Below are 19987 nucleotides of genomic sequence, written 5' to 3'. Positions count from 1 at the left end.
CCTTGTTTATACTCTGATGATCCCAGATGTCCAGAAATGCACTGCATTCCTAGGAAAAATGAGCTTATCTCCTATTTTTAATTTTTCTAGGCCAGAACATTCTATATCTTTTCTTAGGAGTTTCCTCTTCCATCCTTGCATCTGAATTAAGCTTCTTTAGTTCTAACAGAAGTTCAACCCACCAGAACCAAGAATGTAGAAAGCTCCAGATCTGAGAAACAGTCACATAAATAAACCATCTTCCTACTACCTGAGCAAAGAAATTGAGCTTTGAAATACAGCCAATGGGAACAATGGGAGAAGAGCAGAGGTTTTTTTTTTTAGCATAAGGCATGGGAGAGGAAACAATAAAATGCCATTAAGCATAATAAGAAATATATTTAATCAATGCATTCTGTTGTTGAGAATCAATGAGAGACAGAGCCATTAACTACAAAAGCTGAGAAAGCAACAAAGACTTTGATGAAGAGATCAATATAGGGGTTAACCAGAGCAGACAAAAAAGAGGGACCTAGGGCAAAGAAGAAGTCATTGGCCAGCAAGAAATCTTTAAACACCAGTCAGCTGTCATGGACTTTGTTTCTATCAGAAGCTCGTCTTCTATCTTCTTCCTTGCCTTATAAGTCATTTATTATTAAGCAATTACCATGCAGACACTGTACTAATTATTGGTAATAAACTAGGGATCCACCTCCCTCCTACTCCCCACCCCCCCATACCAAGTCCTCAGATAATTGGCCACTATTTGTCCATATTAAAGTCAAACTGGCCTAATAACCATTTCCCAGAAATGAGTTATTCTCCTATTTCTTGCCTATGTCTAGTTTCCCTTGGAATCCCTAACATCCTTCAAGGCTAAGCTCAATGCCACCTCCTGCCCAGTCTCTTTCTTGATCCCCTAGTTGTTACTATTCTCCCTCATTTGTAATTATCTTGCATTATTAAGTATTTATATATTCATTTATATGAAGCATTCCCCACACCAAGAAGAACAAAATGCTTCTCAATTTCTTCTACTTCTTAGGTGTTTCATTTTTCTTCTTCATAGTATAATGGATAAAGAGATGGACATAAAGTCAGGAAAAATATGGGTTGAAACCTGCCTAGGACTTATCTCATAGAACTATCATGAAGATGAAAGTTGATATTTATAATATTATTTGCAAGGGGGTGGCTAGGTTGCACAGTGGATATAGAGCACCGGCCCTGGAGTCAGGAGTACCTGAGTTCAAATCTGGCCTCAGACACTTAATAATTACCTAGCTATGTGGCCTTGGGCAAGTCACTTAACCCCATTACCTTGCAAAAGAACTCTAAAAAAATAGTAAAAATTGCAACATAATTGTCGGCGTTATTATTACCTTACTTGTTCGTATGTGTAATTTTTCTGACTAGACTGCAAGTTCCATTAGGATACAAACCAGGTCTCATTTAGACTATGCATACAAGCAGTTAATATTTTTAAAATTGAAAGCACAATTTCCCAGGCCTTGAATATTTCACTATAATATTAGACATTTAGAATAGATGATATCAAAGATCCCTTCTAGCTTTGAAACTCAATGAGATTTATGTATGGTTACATATGTGTTTATAAGTAAGGCTGAGATATTTGCACATGTGCCTTATACACAGTAGATGATGCTCCTCAAATATTGATTGCTGATGACAATGAATGCCTATCCATATTACTCTTCTCAAGGGGTTTGGGTATGTGTGTTGTGTGGGAGGAAGAATGATAGTGGAAGAGGGAAGAGAAACAAAGAGACAGAAACTTAGAAACAAAGAGACAGAAAGACATCAGAGATAGTGACAGAGATAAAGAAAAAGGATCTGATCCTGGAAGCATGAAAGAAGGGAGAAGATATTGGGGAAAGGGAGAGACAACTTCCAGAGGTCAGAACTGAGTCCTCACTTGATCTCACATTTGGATTTATTTTCTGAAAACAAAGAACTCTCCCAAACTAAGAAAAAACATAATATGTATTTGGCATCAAAAGATCTGGGTTCAAAAACTAATTCAGTTAATGACAGACTTAATTGATGGCAAATCCTTAATCTCTCCTGTCTCTTTCTGCATCTGTAATATGAGGAAGCTTGACTCAATGGACAAAAAAGTTCCCCCCAAGCCCCAGATCTAAAGCCCCAGATCCTTTGCTCTATAATCCTATAAATGAGGGCTTTCACTTCCATTTCAGAGCATATGGTCTCTGCTGGGGAATGTATTTGGCTGTGTTTCCAGTGGCTGGTTGGCTAGAAGGACAGGAAACTTATACCAAAAAAAAACCAAACAAACAAAAAAACCCAAGGTGAAGAGAAATAAAGAGAATTCTCAGAGCTATCTGTTTGCTTTTTCTAACCCAGTTCTTAATTTTTGATCAATTGTCATCTTGTTCCAACTCTATCAATGCTTCCACCTGGACTAACAAAAATATCATTCTAGTTATTCCTATAAACAAGCTTAGCAAAGGGGCTTTAGGCTGAAAGGGCCTTTAAGATTGACTTCTCTTTTTTTTCTCTCTTCCTTTTCTCTTTCATTACTTTTTCTTTACTGTCCCCTCTGGAAGCTGGAATTCCATTCATCCTATATTTTTCAGGTTAAATCTAATTTATCTGAATTGAGGCAGGAATATACACAGCAGTTCTCCCAGGCACCACCATCTAAACTAAGGCCTGGATGACACCACCAAAGTCAAGCAATGCCCACAAGAACCAAAAAGAAGAGAAAAATAAAGGGAAAAGTTGAACCATGTAGAAGATAGAGATGGGAGTTTATTATAAACAACTGCCTAGTGGAACAACCATAGGTTGCCTTATTGATTCTAAGCATAAAATACATCAACACAAGGAATGTGTGTGAATTGTAGTATAGAAAGAGGAAGGTGAAGACATTTGTAAAATAAAAAAGTAGACTGGGAAGGAAAAACTATATGCTATTGTTTTTTCCTTTTCTTTATTGAAATATTAAATGAGAAAGCTACATAAAAATTCAGTCTAACCTGAAAAGGGGACATCTATGCTATTAATATGCAAATGAGCCAGCAAGTGGCCACACAGTTAGGTATTAAAACCAAACTCCACAGCCCAGGGAAGAGCACTCCCGCCTCCCAACAATCTCATCCTCAGGTGATCCCCAGAAACTGAAAACAGAAGCAAATCCCAGCATAGACAGAGATATGATAGCCAAAGTAGGAACAGAATCAACTTCATTTGTGTTACTAGGCTGAGCACTGACCTAAATTTGGTCTCTCCTCATCTGTTCCTTCTACCTTCTCCCTCCACAATCTAATCCTCCCTTCTACCTTAAAGAGAGTCTTACACACACAAACCTGAGAAGCCTTGGTGAGAACACAAGTCAGTGTCAGGACTAGGGAAATCAGAGTTTTAAAAGGTTCTTCTGTCCCCCCTTCTTACTTCTAACAATTTTAACACTCTAGAGCAAGTCTTCATCACCTAATGCCTGAAATATTGTAATAGTCCTTTGGTTGGTCTCCCTGCCTCAAGACTTTCTACTCCAGTTCATCTTATATTTAGCTTTCAAATTGATCTTGCTAAAGCATGTTTGATCATGTCACTTATTCACCCAGTGGCTCTAGAATCAAATATAAAATTCTCTGTTTAGCTTCTAAAGGCTTTCATAACCTGACTTCTTCCAACCTTTATAGTCTTCTTATAACTTATTTCCCCCTTCTCTCTTTCCCCTTTCATGACTCTGACTTCTTTGTTGTTGCTTACTCACAATACTCCATCTCCTGACTCTGAGCATATTCACTGACTATCCCTCATTTTTAGGGTTTTGGGGGTTTTTTTTGGGGGGGGTTGCAAGGCAAATGGGGTTAAGTGGCTTGCCCAAGGCCACACAGCTAGGTAATTATTAAGTGTCTGAGACTGGATTTGAACCCAAGTACTCCTGACTCCAGGGCCCATGCTTTATCCACTACGCCACCTATCCGCCCCTATCCCTCATTTTTAAAATTATTTTTGTCCTCATCTCCATCTCCTGGTTTCTTTCACATTCCAGCTAAAATTTCACTTACTGAAAGAAACCTTTTCCAGCTCTCCTTAATCTTAGTGCCATTCCTCTGAGGTTATCTTCAATTCATCCTATTGCATTTTATCTTTTTTTTTGCACATAGTTATACATTGTCTCTTGCATTAGACTGTGGGTTTCTTAAACAATCTTTGTATCCCCAAAGCTTAGAACTACTGGCAAGCAGTAGGTGATAAATACAGATTTGTTGACATGATTTGATTTATCTTAAATGTCTATATCTAAATAAATGTGAACTAATCAAGAATCAATTAACAAGAACATATTAACATTCTACTATAATAAAAGGCATTGTGCTAGTAAGGCTATAACTCAAGCAGGATAGGTATTCTATAGAATATTATCTTATTAAGACAGATATTCTAAGAGGATTCTATATAAGAAAATTTGAACAATTTGGATAAGATTGGAGAAGAAAGTAGTAGAGGCAGGGAAAACAGAATAAACAAAGGTGTGGAGGCAGGAATGGTAAACATCTAAGTCTGGTCACAATCATTGTTACTAGTTTACTGTGACACCTCAGACAATTCAGTTTCCCTCTAAAGGTCTCATTTTCCTCATCTATAAAATGAGGGGATAGTTGACTTCATCAACCTATGACTTCAAATACAAAAATACTTGGAAGACTGTGATGGAGTGTTCAATTTCTTTTATTTACCTACCACTCCTCCACTGTCCAGAGTAATGAGTACCCAGGAAATGTTGATTGAGTGCTCATAAAATGAATATTCTGCATTGATGTTAAATTTCAGAGGTAAATTGGTCTAGTTGTCAGAAAATAAAAGCATCTCTGAGGCAAAGGCAGATACTATCTCTGCTTCTATCCCCACCAGGTACTAAGTTGAGGTCCTCATCACTCTCCTTTATCTTTTAGGTATTTTCAGTTGAGAACTACTGTGGAAGGAAAATTGATGCTCAAAAGAACATTCTCTACTTTTAAAAACCTTATAATTATTGATACCTTTTTGATTATGTGTCACTTTTTATCATTTTCACTTAGGAATGTATTTCTTCTCCCTCTCCTACCCCTTTTAACAAAGAATCTTTTAAAAAAGAGAAAACATTTCAGCAAAATTAACTAATCTATCAACCATGCATGATAATCTATGCAGGATCCTATATTCACAATTTCCCACTTGTACATTGAATTGCTGGGGAAGGAAGAGGGAGGAGATGGCAGTTTTCCACTCTTCTCAGGGTCCCAACCTTGGTCATTATAATTGCATACCATTGGTTTCATTTTACTGTTCTTTTCATGTACAATGCTTCCATTGTAATCATTGTGTTCCAATGTAATCATTCTCTGGTTTGGTTACTTCACTTTAAATCCCTTCACATATCTTCTTCCTATGTTTCTAAAGATTCTGCCTATCAATGGTTTCTTATAGTGCAATAAATACTACATTATATTCATATACCAGTTTGTCTAGTCCAGGAGTGTCAAATTTGAAGCTCACAAAATTTTCTAGTGCTACTTGAATCAGATCAAAATATAATTGGGAAATATTTAACAAAACAGATAAAATATAACAAAGATAATGTTAATTTGTGGTTTTCTAAGTCCATATGTGATCTGCAAAGATCTATTTCTATTTTAATTTGATACTACTTGACATCAAACTGGTAACTGGAGATCCCAAAGGATTCTTAAGACCTTTTCAAGGAGTATACACAGTCAAAACTATTTTTGTAGTAATTCCAAGATCCTTTATTTTCTCATATGGTAAATATATAGATATAGATACAGATATAAAGAGATATAGAACCCACATAAGCAAAAGCTCTTGTTAAAGTTCCTTGTTTTGCTACCACAAAAAAAAAATTTTGGTTTATATTGGACCTTTCTTTCTATCTTTGACCTCTGTGGGATACATACCTAGCAATGGAATCTCTGGGTCAAAAGATATGAATATTCCAGTCATTTTAAAGTTAAATTCCAAATTGCTTTCCAACTTCACCAGTTTTGTCAGCAGTGAGATGGTGCTGCAACTTTTCCAACATTGACATTCTTTGCCAGGTTCCTGGTAGAGAAATAAAACCTCAGCTATTTTGATTTGCATTCCTTTTATTATCGGTGATATAGAGCATTCTCTCATTTGATTGTAAATGATATGTGATTCTTCTTGGAACAACAGTTTGTTCTCAGAACACTTAATAATATATAACCATACCCCCATATATTCATGTTAATTCTCTATATAGCTTGTATATCTGACCCTTATCAGAGTTATCTGAGGCAAAGTTCCCAACCCCAGTCCCTCAAGGACACTTTCACTTCTTATCCTAGCTGCATTGATTTTGTTTGTGCAAATGCTTTCCAATTTCATGTAATCTAAATTATTTATTTTCTCTTTTGTGAGATTCTCTATCCCTTGTTTAGTTAGGTATTTCCTCCCAGAATTTACTGTGAATGACACATGATATTAATATTATCTAATTTTTATGGTATGACCATTTATATTCAAGGCACATATGTATTTTGAGGTTTTTGCAGACCATTTCCTATTTCTATGAATGCAGTCTCAAGACTCAGCAAAGGAATAATACCACAAATTAGAGGAATAAGCAGAATCTGTAAGATAGCTCAGCCTAGCCCTCTAGCTCTCCTTCCAATTTAGCCCAAGGTGATTAGGAAAACCCTTACCCAGGAGACACCAGAACATATTCAGTAAGATCCTGGACCCCATTCGGCACTCCATCTGTCCTATCAGTCGGTCCATCTGCCCCAACTGCCTCTCCTCTCTGCCAGCCATCTGCCTGGCCCACTCAGGGACCTCTCCTCCTGACACCTCTCAGATCCATTTGGAATTACTAAGTGGGGCCATGAGGAGTAAGAGAATGGGAGCCAGAGCTTGGCTGCCTTAGACCAACTCCCATATGGCAAAAGGAAGGAGAAACCCTGGGGCAGAGGTTGGGGGAGGGAGGGATACTGAACCAGCTCTTTCTGCTCCAGTAGAGGGAAATGAGTATTTGGGAGGTTAAGGCTGCTGTATTCATCATCTCATCCTTCCCTATCCTGTTTCTGAGTCTCTAGGACTCAGAAAGCATGAAAAAGGAGAAGAAGGAAGGAAAATAAAGAGAAAATAAATGCTGGAGATAATGCCAATAATATATATGAAGAAAAGGAAGCTCTTTAATTCTGAATAGAGAAATGCAACAAAATCAGAGGACTATATGTCACTGAAGATTGGGGGGCGGGTGTTGTGAGATGACAACAAAAGGCTATTTAAGTCATTATTTAGAGCAGTGTAATTTAATGAATATAGAGCATGATCTTAAACTCAGAAAGACCTGGGTTAAAGTTTCACTTTAATATGTATGCTAGCTATGTAACACTGAGCAAGACATTTACCTCCCAGGTCTCCAGGAACTCTACATGAATGTAAGTTGCCAAACAAGCATCAATCTTTATTGGGAAAAGGGAGTTCTTCACCAGGAGCTCTTTCCATGGATGAAATCATACTGGTCAAAACAAAATTTTAGTGAAATTAATTTGGTTTTCTGAAGACGACCTATTGCTCTGTTCTCTAAAATCTGCTCTTCTACAATCCTATCATGCTCTTTCCCCTGGTCCTCCTTTGCATCTCTTTTTCGTTCCTTTCTCCTTTAATTCTCTGGTTATTCCTCCTCTTAGGGGAAGTCTTGCAATTTTAGAGCAAAACTAAAGTACCTTATAAAAAGTTCACTCTAGATGACCTGTCAACTGACCTCATAATCCCTGGTCACTTCAATTCAAAACACCCTGTCAGATTTTATAGGAGCCTATTTAGGATTAAACCAAGGAATAGATACCTGAAGTGGGAATCTTAGGACTTCAGAGAAACCTAGACATACAAGGAAAAGTGAAGTGCTCAGTGATAAGATCTGAAAGGCTCTCAATGCATATCAAATAGATATGTAAACTCCTTGAAATGAGAAAGGAAAATTTGATAAATGCATCATAAAACGGTAAAGGAAATGGGAACTCCACAGCCTCCTCTTCTCTCTGCATTGTTTTTAATCATGAAACAATAGGCTTCTAATTGATGATAATTTACCATATTTAGCCTAAGCCAGACCCACCCTAATTCTTCCTAGTCATCTTTATACCATGGCACTGGGAGTGTTTTCCTTATACCTATCCCCATTTTCCACCCCCTAGTTCCAGGAACAATCATCAAATTGACATGTGTCCATCCATTTGCCCCATATTTCCCACTTAGCATCCTGGTAATTTCGCAGGTCAAATATTCCTCCCTGAGTATCACTCCCTCATATGGGTTTCCTGATGTAAGTTCCTTAATAGCAAAGACCTTCCTGCTTTTTGTGTTTGTATCTCCAGGATTTAGCACAGTGCCACACACATAATAATTGTTTCATACAGGCTTGTTCATTCATTCCTTCAGTACAAGCTCTGAGGCCTGTTAGGAATCTTGACCGGCCCTATAAGTCTATCCATCTCTTCCCCCATGAAAATGCTCACACAGTTCATGCTTTCTCTTCTCTGCATCCTCCTCATTATGTGACATGATTACTCTGTTGTAAATGAAATGTCAGGAGCATGAAATATTCTAGGTAAATGGTGCCAGCTCATCCCTCAGGAGGAAAGAGGGAAATGAGACTGTTTGGTTACAAATTATATCTCTCCCTCTTTTTCCCCAAGTCCTAATGCAGACACTATTCAGACTCCCTGAGGCTGAAGTTGTCATATAGAGAGAATAAGGGTGGGTAGTCCTAGGGAGACTACTGGGTAAATGAGGCAAAGATTACAGAGGAAGAAGCAATCTCATTTTGACCAATCTTAAATCCAAGAAGCACAGTCTTAGAGACATGGGGTCCAGAGAGCATCATGTCACACCCCCCTCCCTGACAGTGACTGGATCCTGCCACTGCAGACAGTGTGATTGAACCCTATCTGTTCTGCTAAGACTAGTTAACTGCTCCTGCTTCACCTTAATTCTTTCCTGACCCTCTGACAGGAAAATAGGCCAATATTCAGTGCCTTGGTTTTTTTCATCTGTAAAATGGGAATAGAGGGAACCAGATGATCTCTAGGACCCCTTCCAACGTTATGAGTTTGATCCTGTATGTACACAGATAAAGCATCCATGTATGAAGAATATGATGGAACTGGAGAACTAGAACTAAATTCTGGCTTGAGGAATCTTAGATCTATAGATTTGGAGCTGGAAGGCACTTTTCATTTTACAAATGAGGAAACTTAGGTAGGGTAGGGTGCTAAGTGACATTTCAACCATATTTCAACCAAGCCAGCCTCTAACCACTCTTCTCCAGTGTCTGCTCTGCTACTCAAGAGGGATCCAGTGAAAACTATCCTCAGAGTTGCCTTTACCTCAGCAGAGGTAGAATTCCTTCCTTCTTCTTCCCCAGTACTGAGAATGCTTCCAGCCTGGAGCCTCCCAGGCTCTGACTATCAGTGCCATCAAAGCCCATCCTCCCAGGTTCAAGAGTATATCCTTCCTAGCAGGGTGGGACAAGACATGCAGGCATCCATTCTCATTTTCCCAGGAGGAACAGGCAAATAGAAAATCAATAATCTATTTTTTTCTATTAAAACACTCAAAAGACAAAGAAGAACAAGAAGAAAGGTGGAAGTCACATGAAGAGAGGACAGGGCTAGAATGAAAACAGTCTCTTTTTTTGTTGTTCATCTTCCTTATGAACTTGTTAGGGGTCAGTGACAGGGAAATCATTCATTCCTGGTCTCCTTTAAACAACCACTTTCCCTGCATCTCCAAAGCTCACCCTTCAACTACCCTTCCTGGGAAGATTTTTTTAAGACAGTCTTCCTTGGGAATGTCCAAGGGAAACTAGAAGGAAGGAGGGGTGCACAGCTGTGCTAGAGCCCCCTATTCAAGACATATTTGTGGGAAGTCTCCTGGAAATAAAAGCCTTCTCCCCCAACACATAGGCAATTGGATTAATAGCTGAACAGTGTCACCTGGTGGTCAACTAAAAGAATGCAATGGCTTTGTGACATTCCATTTTTCGGATCACAAATTTAGAGGCAGGGAAGGGCCTCTGAGGCCATCCAGTAAAACCTCTTCATTTTATTTTACTTTACTTATTTAAAGTTTATTTAGCATTTTATTTTCCCCAGTTACATGAAAAAACAATTTTAACATTTATTTTTAAAACTGAGTTCCAAATTCTCTCCCTTCCTCCCTCCCCTTCTACTCACCCTTTAAAAAGGCAAGCAATTTGATATAGATTATACACACAAAACATATTTCCATATTAGTCATGCTGTGAAAGAAAACAGACCCAAAAATCCTCAAGAAAAATAAGTAAAAAAAATATTCAATCTGTATTCAATACCAACAGTTCTTTCTCTGGAGATGGGATAGCATTTTTCATCCTAAATCCTTCAGAATTGTCTTGGATAATTGTATTGGTGGTGAGAATAGCTAAGCCATTCATAATTATTCATTGTACAATATTGCCATTATTTTGTACACAGTACATTTCACTTTGCATCAATTCATGTAAGTCTTTCCAGGTTTTTCTGAGAGCATCCTGCTCATCATTTCTTATAGCAAAATATGATTCTAGCATAATCACATACCACAATTTGTTCATCCATTCCCCAATTGATGGGCATCTCCTCAATTTCCAATTCTTTGCCACCAGAAAAGAGCTGCTATGAATATTTTTGAATTTATAGGTCCTTTTTTATTTCTTTTGGGATACAGACCTACCAATCTCCTCATTTAATAGATGAGGAGCCTGGGGCCCCAAAAATATTTGGGTGACTTTTCTGAGGTCACAGAGAGTGAGATTTGTACCTGGGGCTCTCTGACTCCAAATATATCTCTTGTTTTATATTTTTCCAAGCATTGGAGGCTGAATCACTATCTATACCAAGGTGACAGCGCTCTCTCTCTCTCACATACACACACACACACACACACACACACACTTCTAATAAAGGAGAAGTTGAAGAACACATCTGACCCATAGCTAGGTAGTACAGTAAATAAAGCACTAGACTTGGAATCATATTGATTTGAGTTCAAATCCAGTCTTAGATGCTAGCAGTGATCCTAGACAAGTCATATGTCTTGCCTCAGTTTCTTCATTTGCAAAATGGGGATAATAATAGTCACTCTTTCAGGTTTGTTGTGAGGATCCAAGGATATAACATTTCATACTTCTAGTTGTGCTTCCTGAGACTAAGCAGAATCAATCTAATTACTCTTCCAGGTGACAAGCTTTAAAATTTTTTAAAACAGTTGTCATCCCAAAGAGTAATAAAACTAATCATACCCTTTAGCCCTGCAATTCCAAAACTAGGCCTATATCCAGAAGAAATAATTAGAAATGGGAAAGGTTCTACATGTTCCAAATATTCATAGCAACTCTTTTTGTAGTGGCAAAGAATTGGAAATTGAGAGGATACCCATCAATTGGGGAATGGCTGAATAAGTTATGGTTTTTGAATGTTATGGAATACTATTGTTCTATAAGAAACCATAACTGGTCAGAGTCTAGAGAAGCATAGAATGAGTTACAGGAACTGATACTGAGCAAAGGAAGCAGAACCAAGAGAACATTACACACATTAACAACAATATTGTAAGTTGATCAACTTTGATGGCTGCAGCTCCTCTCAGCAGTTCAAAGATCTAGGACAACCTAGAGAGACTTGTTATGAGCAATGCTAACCACATTCAGAGGAAGAAAAACAAAACAAAACAAAACAAAACCAAAAATCCCTATAGAATCTGAAAGAACACTATATTCACCTTTTTTATCTTATGTATTTCTTTCCTATCTCATGGATTTCTTTCTTGTCCCTTAATCCTGATTCATTATACCGAAAATTACAAATCTGTAAACATGTTAAACATAAATGTCAATGTACAGTATTCACCTGACTGCTCATTGCTGAGGGGAATGGGGTGGGAAGGGAAGGTAGAAGAAAATCATGTAACTTAAAAATATACATACTCTCAAAACATGCAATTGTGGGGCGGCTAGGTGATGTAGTGGATAAAGCACCAGCCCTGGAGTCAGGAATACCTAGGTTCAAATACAGTCTCAGACACTTAATAATTACCTAGCTGTGTAGCCTTGGGCAAGCCACTTAACCCCATTTGCCTTGAAAAAACCTAAAAAGAACAAAACAAAACGTGTAATTGGAAAAATGAGATAAAATATCATTTAAAAAAAAAGAAAACAGCTATCATGCCCCACCCCTACCACTGTCCTTCTCCTACTCTTGCCATGAACTACAGGCTAAACAACTCCAGCTCCTTCAGCTGGCTCACACACAGTATGATCTTTAGACTTTTCTCTATCTTAATCACCTTCCTCTAAATTATTAGCATCCTCCCTAAAATGTGGCCCCTGGAACCAAACTCTATACTGCAGGTGTATATGGTATGACCAGGGCAGAGCACACTTTGATATTCTGCTTCCATTAGCGAAGTTGAAGCTGCAATGTCCTTGAAGAAAAGCAACCCTAGTGAATTTGTTTCCTACAGGGGACTTAGATTACATGTAATTCATCTTTATCAGGCTAACTTATCACTTGGTTAGAATGGTTCTCATGTGTAATTAAAGAATGAGTAATACCAAAATTTGTTGTTTTTGTTCAGTTGTGTCTGACTTTTAGTGACCTCACTAGGAGTTTTCTTGGCAAATATACTTAAGTATTTGCCATTTCCTTCTCCAGCTCATTTTACAGATGAAAAAACTGAGGCAAACAGGGATCCCAGTAAGACTGAAATTTCATTCACACTGTACACTTCATCTAAATAATTTAAACTTTATGAAATCATAGAAGTTGAGACTTGTCTGTCATGTCTTTGTTGTGGTCAACTGTAGAAGGGGAAAGGAGTCATATTAATGCATCAGGGCCCTCCAATGTTAAGTTTTTCTTTCACTTTGCATCTTATTAACCACCATCATCATTTAAGTACAAGAATAGAATGACCTCTAAGCCATGAGGCAAAGCATTCAGATACTCAGTCACTATAGCAAGGGTTCTAAATCTGGGGTTCATGAACTTGGAATTATGATAACTGGATTTCAATATAATTTGTTTCCTAAGTGATCCTATGTATTTTATTTGATAAATTTAAAAACATGATTTGGAGGAACAGACCAACTTAAAGAGTTTGAAACAACAAGGGTTAAGACTCCTGTTGTTAACTACAACTGTCTTCCAGGGAAGTCATGACGTCAATCTGTGGAAGAACCACTTGGAAGAACCTATGGAATAACTATGGCACTGAAATCTATGCTATGATGACTTCACTTTTCTTCCTCTTCTCAGAAATTTGCTCTGTGCTATTAGTCTTTCAGGATATGCCCAACTATCATGATACTTTCTCCATTATCTCTAGTAGCTCCAATACTTAACTGTTCATCTACCCATGTTGCTTGCTGGTCCAAATTCCAGTAGATAAGCATGGGTTGTTTTCTGTGGACATTGGTAACTTTGCATCTACTGTGTTGCTACTTTAATGATTTTATAAGACTGTATCCTTATGCAGAAAGCAGATAGTAGGTAAAAATCTACTACTAGAGATCTGGAAACACTCAGATGCCAAGACATTTGTTATCACATAATAGATAAATCATAGATATAGACAAACCAATTAGATTCCTAAGTAGATAAAATTACTAGTTTTATATAGGTTTACAAAGCAATTTATCTATCCTTACAATATCCCTAGGAGATAGATGCTATTATTATTATTTCCATTTAACAGATGAGGAAACTGAGTCAGGTTACAAATGACCTGTCCAGATTCATACATCTAGTAAGAGTTTAAGGCTGGGTTTGAACTCAGATCTTCCTGACTCCATCCACTGAACTATTTAGCTGCCCAGTACCATTGGTGGCTGTTCTTTACTGTTGCAATATGATTCAATATATCCAGAGATTCATCTGATGCCCTCCAGTGACAGTTGAGAAATTTGATCATGTAAGCTGTAAATTGTATTTTCAATTGTTTTCTAAACTTTTATTTGCCAGAAAGAACTGATGAAGTCTGAATAAAGATTAAAGCATTCTTTATTTTATTTTATTTTTCTTAGGTTTCTTGGCTGGGGTGTATGTTTTCTTTTCTAACATGACTAATATGAAAAGATGTTTCGCATGACTATACATGTATACAACCCACATCAAATTGTCTGCCTTCTCAAGAGGAGGCAGGGGGAAGGATATTTGGAACTCAAATTTTTTTTAATGAATGTTAAAAATTGTTTTATATATAATGGGAGAAAATAAAATATTAAATAAACTTTTATTTAATTGTTACCCATTGTCTTCAAACATCATCTACTTTTTAAAAAAAATTTCTTTCAGACCTTGAGTCCATTTGCCTAGAAATGCTATAAATTGGGAGTTCACATTCTCTGACTTTGTGAATATAATCATATGATATTTTTTGTTACTCAATACCATGAAATAAATATCCATTGTCTAAGCACCTTTCAGAATGCAAAGAAAAAGGATACAGGTAAGAGAAGAGATAGTCCCTGCCTTAAGGAATATGAATGGACACACACACACACACACACACACACACACACACACATACAAACACACATGCCTTTCTGAGTTTCTCCATCTTTAAAACAGAGACGCTGGACTACCTCACCAGATTTCCATGAGGCATCCCTTTTAGAAGCTGGGGGACTGATTACACCTACCATGGAATTACAGAATATCAAAGCTGAAAAGAGATTTTAGAAATCACTTTAGTCCAAACACACTCATTTTATAATGAGGAAACTCTGGCCAATAGAAAATAAATCATCTGTCCAGAATAATATAGTTATTTAGAAGCAGAATCTAGACTAGAAATCAGGTGTTCTGATTTCCAATTCATTCCAATGCTTTTTTTTTTCATGATGTTACTTTTCTTTTAATGAACTCCCCCAGATTCCATTAGCCACCTAATGCCTTTGGGAAGCTTCTCACAATCTTTAGAGTGGACAAGACATGGATACACATAAATAAAATACCAGGTAAGATGTGATAAGTATCTAAGAGAGACACACATGGGGTAACTATTATACTAAGTCCCCTAAAGATAAGATTCATAAAATCATAAAACAAGACTGAACTCTAAGGAATCATCTCATCCAAAGACTTACATAAAAACAAACACTTAATAAATATTTGCTAAACTGACCACTTGTAAAGTATGTTTTAGTGATGATTCCTTTTGGGAATGTATTAGATTAACTGACTGCTGAAACTCCTAGAATATCTTTGTCAACTTCTTTAAAAATAATACAACATTGTTGACAAATATTACATTTTGGAAATCCTCTATAATCTTTAAAACTTTTTTTCCAACAATACTCAACTATGATCATATAGAACAACACTATGCCAACAAAGTTCATTACCTGCCCTCTCCAGGATCCAATTACTTCCAAGTAGGTAAATTTATGGATAAAACATCAATAATGAAAGGGGAGTAATTATAGGAATGCATCCTTATTCCTCCACCCCATCAAAGAAAAGAAAGAAAAGAGCAATAATAAAACACTTTTAAAACCCAGAAGAGAGCAAAAGGAAGATGAGGAGAAACAGATAAGAAAGTAAATTTTGATATTGTTATGTTCAATTTATTATGCATTTTTAAAAATTATATAAATATTTCATTTGTTTTCCAATTACATACAATGGTAGTTTCTACCAATCATTTTTTTCACAGTTTTTAATTTTATAATTTCCTTTTCTTCCTTAGTTCCCTCCCCCCAACAGAAGGCATTTTGATAGTCTTTACCTTTCATATACATTTTTAAAACTATGTAACAGAAGACAACAGTTTCCTCATATAATCCTCTTTTTATTTATTTTAATATTGAAATATTCTTTAGTTAAATAAATAACAAATAAATCAATAATGGATTAAGGAAAATGAGGTCAAGTGGGATATAGTTCTAACCCTTTCAGTTTGACATAAAGCAACCAGTCAAGTCCTCCTCCAAAACATAGTGGGAGACCCTATCAGATAGTCAGAAAGCTAAAATGGAGGTACTATAAGAGGTTCAGTGAGGTGGTGTTTAAATTACTGCTTTCTCAGTTTGTTTCCAAGGCCCCTCCTCCCTGTACTAATATTTTAAAGGTAGAAAGGACCTTAGAGGCACAACCTTCCATCCAATGCAGGAATCTCATTTATGTCTTTGGTCACACAACTCACTTAAATCCATCCTCCATTCAGTTGTCAAAATGATCTTCCTAAAATGCAGATTTGACCATATCATATATGCCCATTTAAAAAAAATCCACAGTGACTCCATATTACCTACAAAATCAAATATGAAATTCTCTGTTTAGCTTTCAAAGACCTTTATAACCTGCCCCCTTCCTTCCTTCCTTCCTTTACAGTCTTCTTAAACCCACCCCCTCTCTATATATTTGCAGTAGAAAGGAATTGACCACTTTGCTGTTCCTCACATGAGTCGCTTCATTTCTAAACTCTCAGCATTTTCATTGGCAGTACCCCATGTCTAGAATGATCTTTCTCCTCATTTCCATCCCTCAGCTTTCTTGGCTTCCTTAAGATCTCACTCAATGTTCTACTTTCTGCAAGAAGTCTTTTGGAGTGGCTAGGTGGCACAGTGGATGGAGCACCGGCCCTGGAGTCAGGAGTACCTGGGTTCAAATTCGGTCTCAGACACTTGATAATTACCTAGCTGTGTGGCCTTGGGCAAGCCACTTAACCCCATTTGCCTTGTACCATAAAACCTTTAAAAAAAAAAAAGAAGTCTTTTTTAGTCTTCCTTAATTCTAGCTGAGAATTTCCTGGGTGGAGCCAAGATGGCAACATGAAGCTAACATGCTCCTGGAGCTTTTCTCTACATAACATTAACTGAAGCCTCTACAAAGACATTAAAGCTACAGATTTCACCAAAAAAAAAAGAAAAAGACAAGATTGAAACAAGCTTTTAACTGGAGACATCATGGAGGATCTTCAGTGAAGATCTGTCTCTTTGGGGGAAAAAAGGAAGTAAAAAGGAAGTAAAGACCGACCAGAGAGGAGAGTGAGAAAGCCAGCAGGAGGCTTTTAGCTACAATGCAGTCCAGGTCCCAGCAGCTAGACAACAGACAGCTGGCAGCTAGATAGCAAGCCAGCAGGTAGGATCCCAAACCCAAAGTCTGAACCCTAGGACTGGGAACCACTGCATAGGCAGAGCCTGGACATCAAAAAGGAAACAAACTTCTTTGCAAAAGCAACCCCTGGGTTGCAGAGACAACATCTTGGCCAGGGATCAGACTCCAGCCCCAGCACAAAATGCTTGGATATATACTCCCTATAACCGAGTTGCAGAGCTCAAATCATCAAAATGAGCAAAAGAAAACTAAAAGAGCACTAACCATAAAAGGCTACTTTAAAGATAGAGATGATAAAAATGCCACCTCAGAAGAAGAAAGCAGTGAAAAATTTCCTACATGGGAAGTCTCAAAAGAGTCTATGAATTGGATTCAAACTCAAAACCTCAGAGAAGAGTTTAAAAAAGAATTTAAAAACAAAAGAAGAGAGGAGGAAGAAGAACAATTGAAAAAAAGAGGTAAGAGCCATTCAGGAAAATTATGAAAAATTCACTTAAGAAATTGACTCCTTTAAAAGTAAAATAACCAATTGGAAAAAGAATGTAACTCTTCAAAAAATAAAATCTACCAAATGGAAAAGGAATGCAACTCATCTAAAACTGAAATCAATTTGAAAGGGAATGCAACTCAGCAAAAAGTAAAATTAATCAACTGGAAAAGGAAACACAAAATCTAACCGAAAAACTAAAACCCTAAAAATTAGAATTGGACAAATAGAAACCAATGAATGAATCTATGAGACACCAAGATTCCATCAAATAAAGTAAAAAGACTTAAAAAAGGCTGAAAAAATAAAGTACTTTTTAGAAAAAACAAACGACCTGGAAAATAGATCCAGGAGAGAGAATTTATGAATTATAGCTCTAGAAGAAAGTCTAGATATAAAAAAAAGAGCATGGAAAATATCTTTCAGGAAATTATCAGGGAAAACTGTCTAAATCTGCTAGAACAAAAAGACAAGATAGCCATGGAATTTTTCCAGAAAGAGAACCCAGGATAAAAACTCCAAGAACCATCATAGCCAAATTCTAGAATTCTCAAATAAAGGAGAAAGTATTGCAAGCAGCCAAAAAGAATACAAAAGAGGCACAATAAGACTTACACAGGACTTATCTACTCCAACACTGATGGATTAGAGGGCAAATGACCTTGGATTACCACCAAGATTCAGCATATTCTATCGGGGGAAAGGATGAATGTTCAACAAAATAGAGGACTTCCAAAATTTCCTGGTTAAAAAGACCAAAACTGAACCAAGAATTCAATCTTCAAATACAAGACTCAAGAAATGCATAAATAGCTAAATGGAAAGGGGGGGGCAACAAATGTTAGTCAAAAATTGTCTACAACTCTACAAGGAAAGATAATAACTTAGAACTCTTTCGAATTGTATTTTTCTTATGATAGCTGAAGGACTGAATATAGTTGAAGAAATTGTACTTAGAGAATATGGGTATGGTTGGCTCTTATTCTTCTATTGAAGGACACCAAAATGATACCACTACATTTGAGACAAATTTCAATTTGTGGTTGATCAGATGAGTTCAGAATGCTCTACCACAGGTTATGCAAAAATATTCCAGGTGAAAAGCTGGGGTGTTTAAACTTCTGCATCTCATGTTTCCTTTGACCAACTGTCATTCTGTCTTGCTCATAAAGTTCAGCACTTTAAGGTCATCCTATGGTGGACAGCACTATGCCAGTGTCTCCATACCTTACAATCAATTGTTAAGTTTTTAAGAGAGACCTTCAGAGTTTACCAGTATTTAGAGTACTGAGAGGCTTTATCTTGAATTAAATCAGAAGTGACTTTAATTTATTAGATACTCTGAGGTTTGTAGTATGTAGTGGGTTAGACATAAAGTGATTAGGAAGTGATCTTACCTTAATCCACACTTTAGTTAAGGAGGGTTTAAATTCCATGGTTAGGGAGCTAAAGGAGGGGGGTGATATAGAAAAGAATATGCTTGGTGGGAGGGAGGGATTATAAATGATTCATGAAATGATTTGGCTTTGCATGATGTTTTAGCTAATGAGGACTGTGTGTCCATTCAGGGTACTTGAAAAGGGGGTAAGGTATAAAGTGATTATAATTTGATGTGATTCATCACTCTTGAGAAATGTATTTATAATAAGAATGAAGAGGGGAGGGTACTTAGTGACTATGAGACAATGCTGCTTATCAATCAAGTAATCAACCTTTGACTGATTATACTTTGATTGATAGTACTTTGAGCTTATCAATCAAGCAAACAACCAATCAATCTTGATTTTACTTTGTCAGTACCTAGAAAATAAAAACATAAAAAGGAAAAGTTTAGGCATTAGTTGATAAATAATATCAGGTGAAGAGGCTCAAAATTATTACAGTAAAGGGAAAGAAGGGAGGGTGTGAACACCAAGTAGACCTATTAAAGAATTTTGTCAGGGCATCTAGGTGGTGCAGTAGATAGAGCACTGGCCCTGGAGTCAGGAGTGCCTGAGCTCAAATCTGGCCTCAGACACTTAATAATTACCTAACTTGTGTGGCCTTGGGCAAGTCACTTAACCCCACTGCCTCGCAAAAAAAAAAAAACCCAAAAAAAGAATTTTGTCCAGAGAAGGAATAAGATACATCCTCAATTGGGTTTAAAAATCTATCCTACTCTACAGGGAATCAGGAGGGAAAGGATAAGAAAAGGGAAAAGGGGAATAGATAAAAGAGGAAGCACAGGTATATGTGAAAGTAAATTGAAAGTTAAAATTTAAAAGAAAACTTAAAACAGGAAGGGAATAAAACATTGGTGAGGAGGAATAAGAGGAAAGGAAAGAGAAAAGTACACATAGAGAAAGATAACATAAGGGAGAAATTA

The sequence above is a fragment of the Macrotis lagotis genome, chromosome 2, assembly GCF_037893015.1.
Source record: "Macrotis lagotis isolate mMagLag1 chromosome 2, bilby.v1.9.chrom.fasta, whole genome shotgun sequence".
NCBI classification, from domain to species: Eukaryota; Metazoa; Chordata; class Mammalia; order Peramelemorphia; family Peramelidae; genus Macrotis; species Macrotis lagotis.
The sequence above is the reverse complement of the archived record's forward strand: the minus strand, read 5'-3'. Positions refer to the sequence as shown.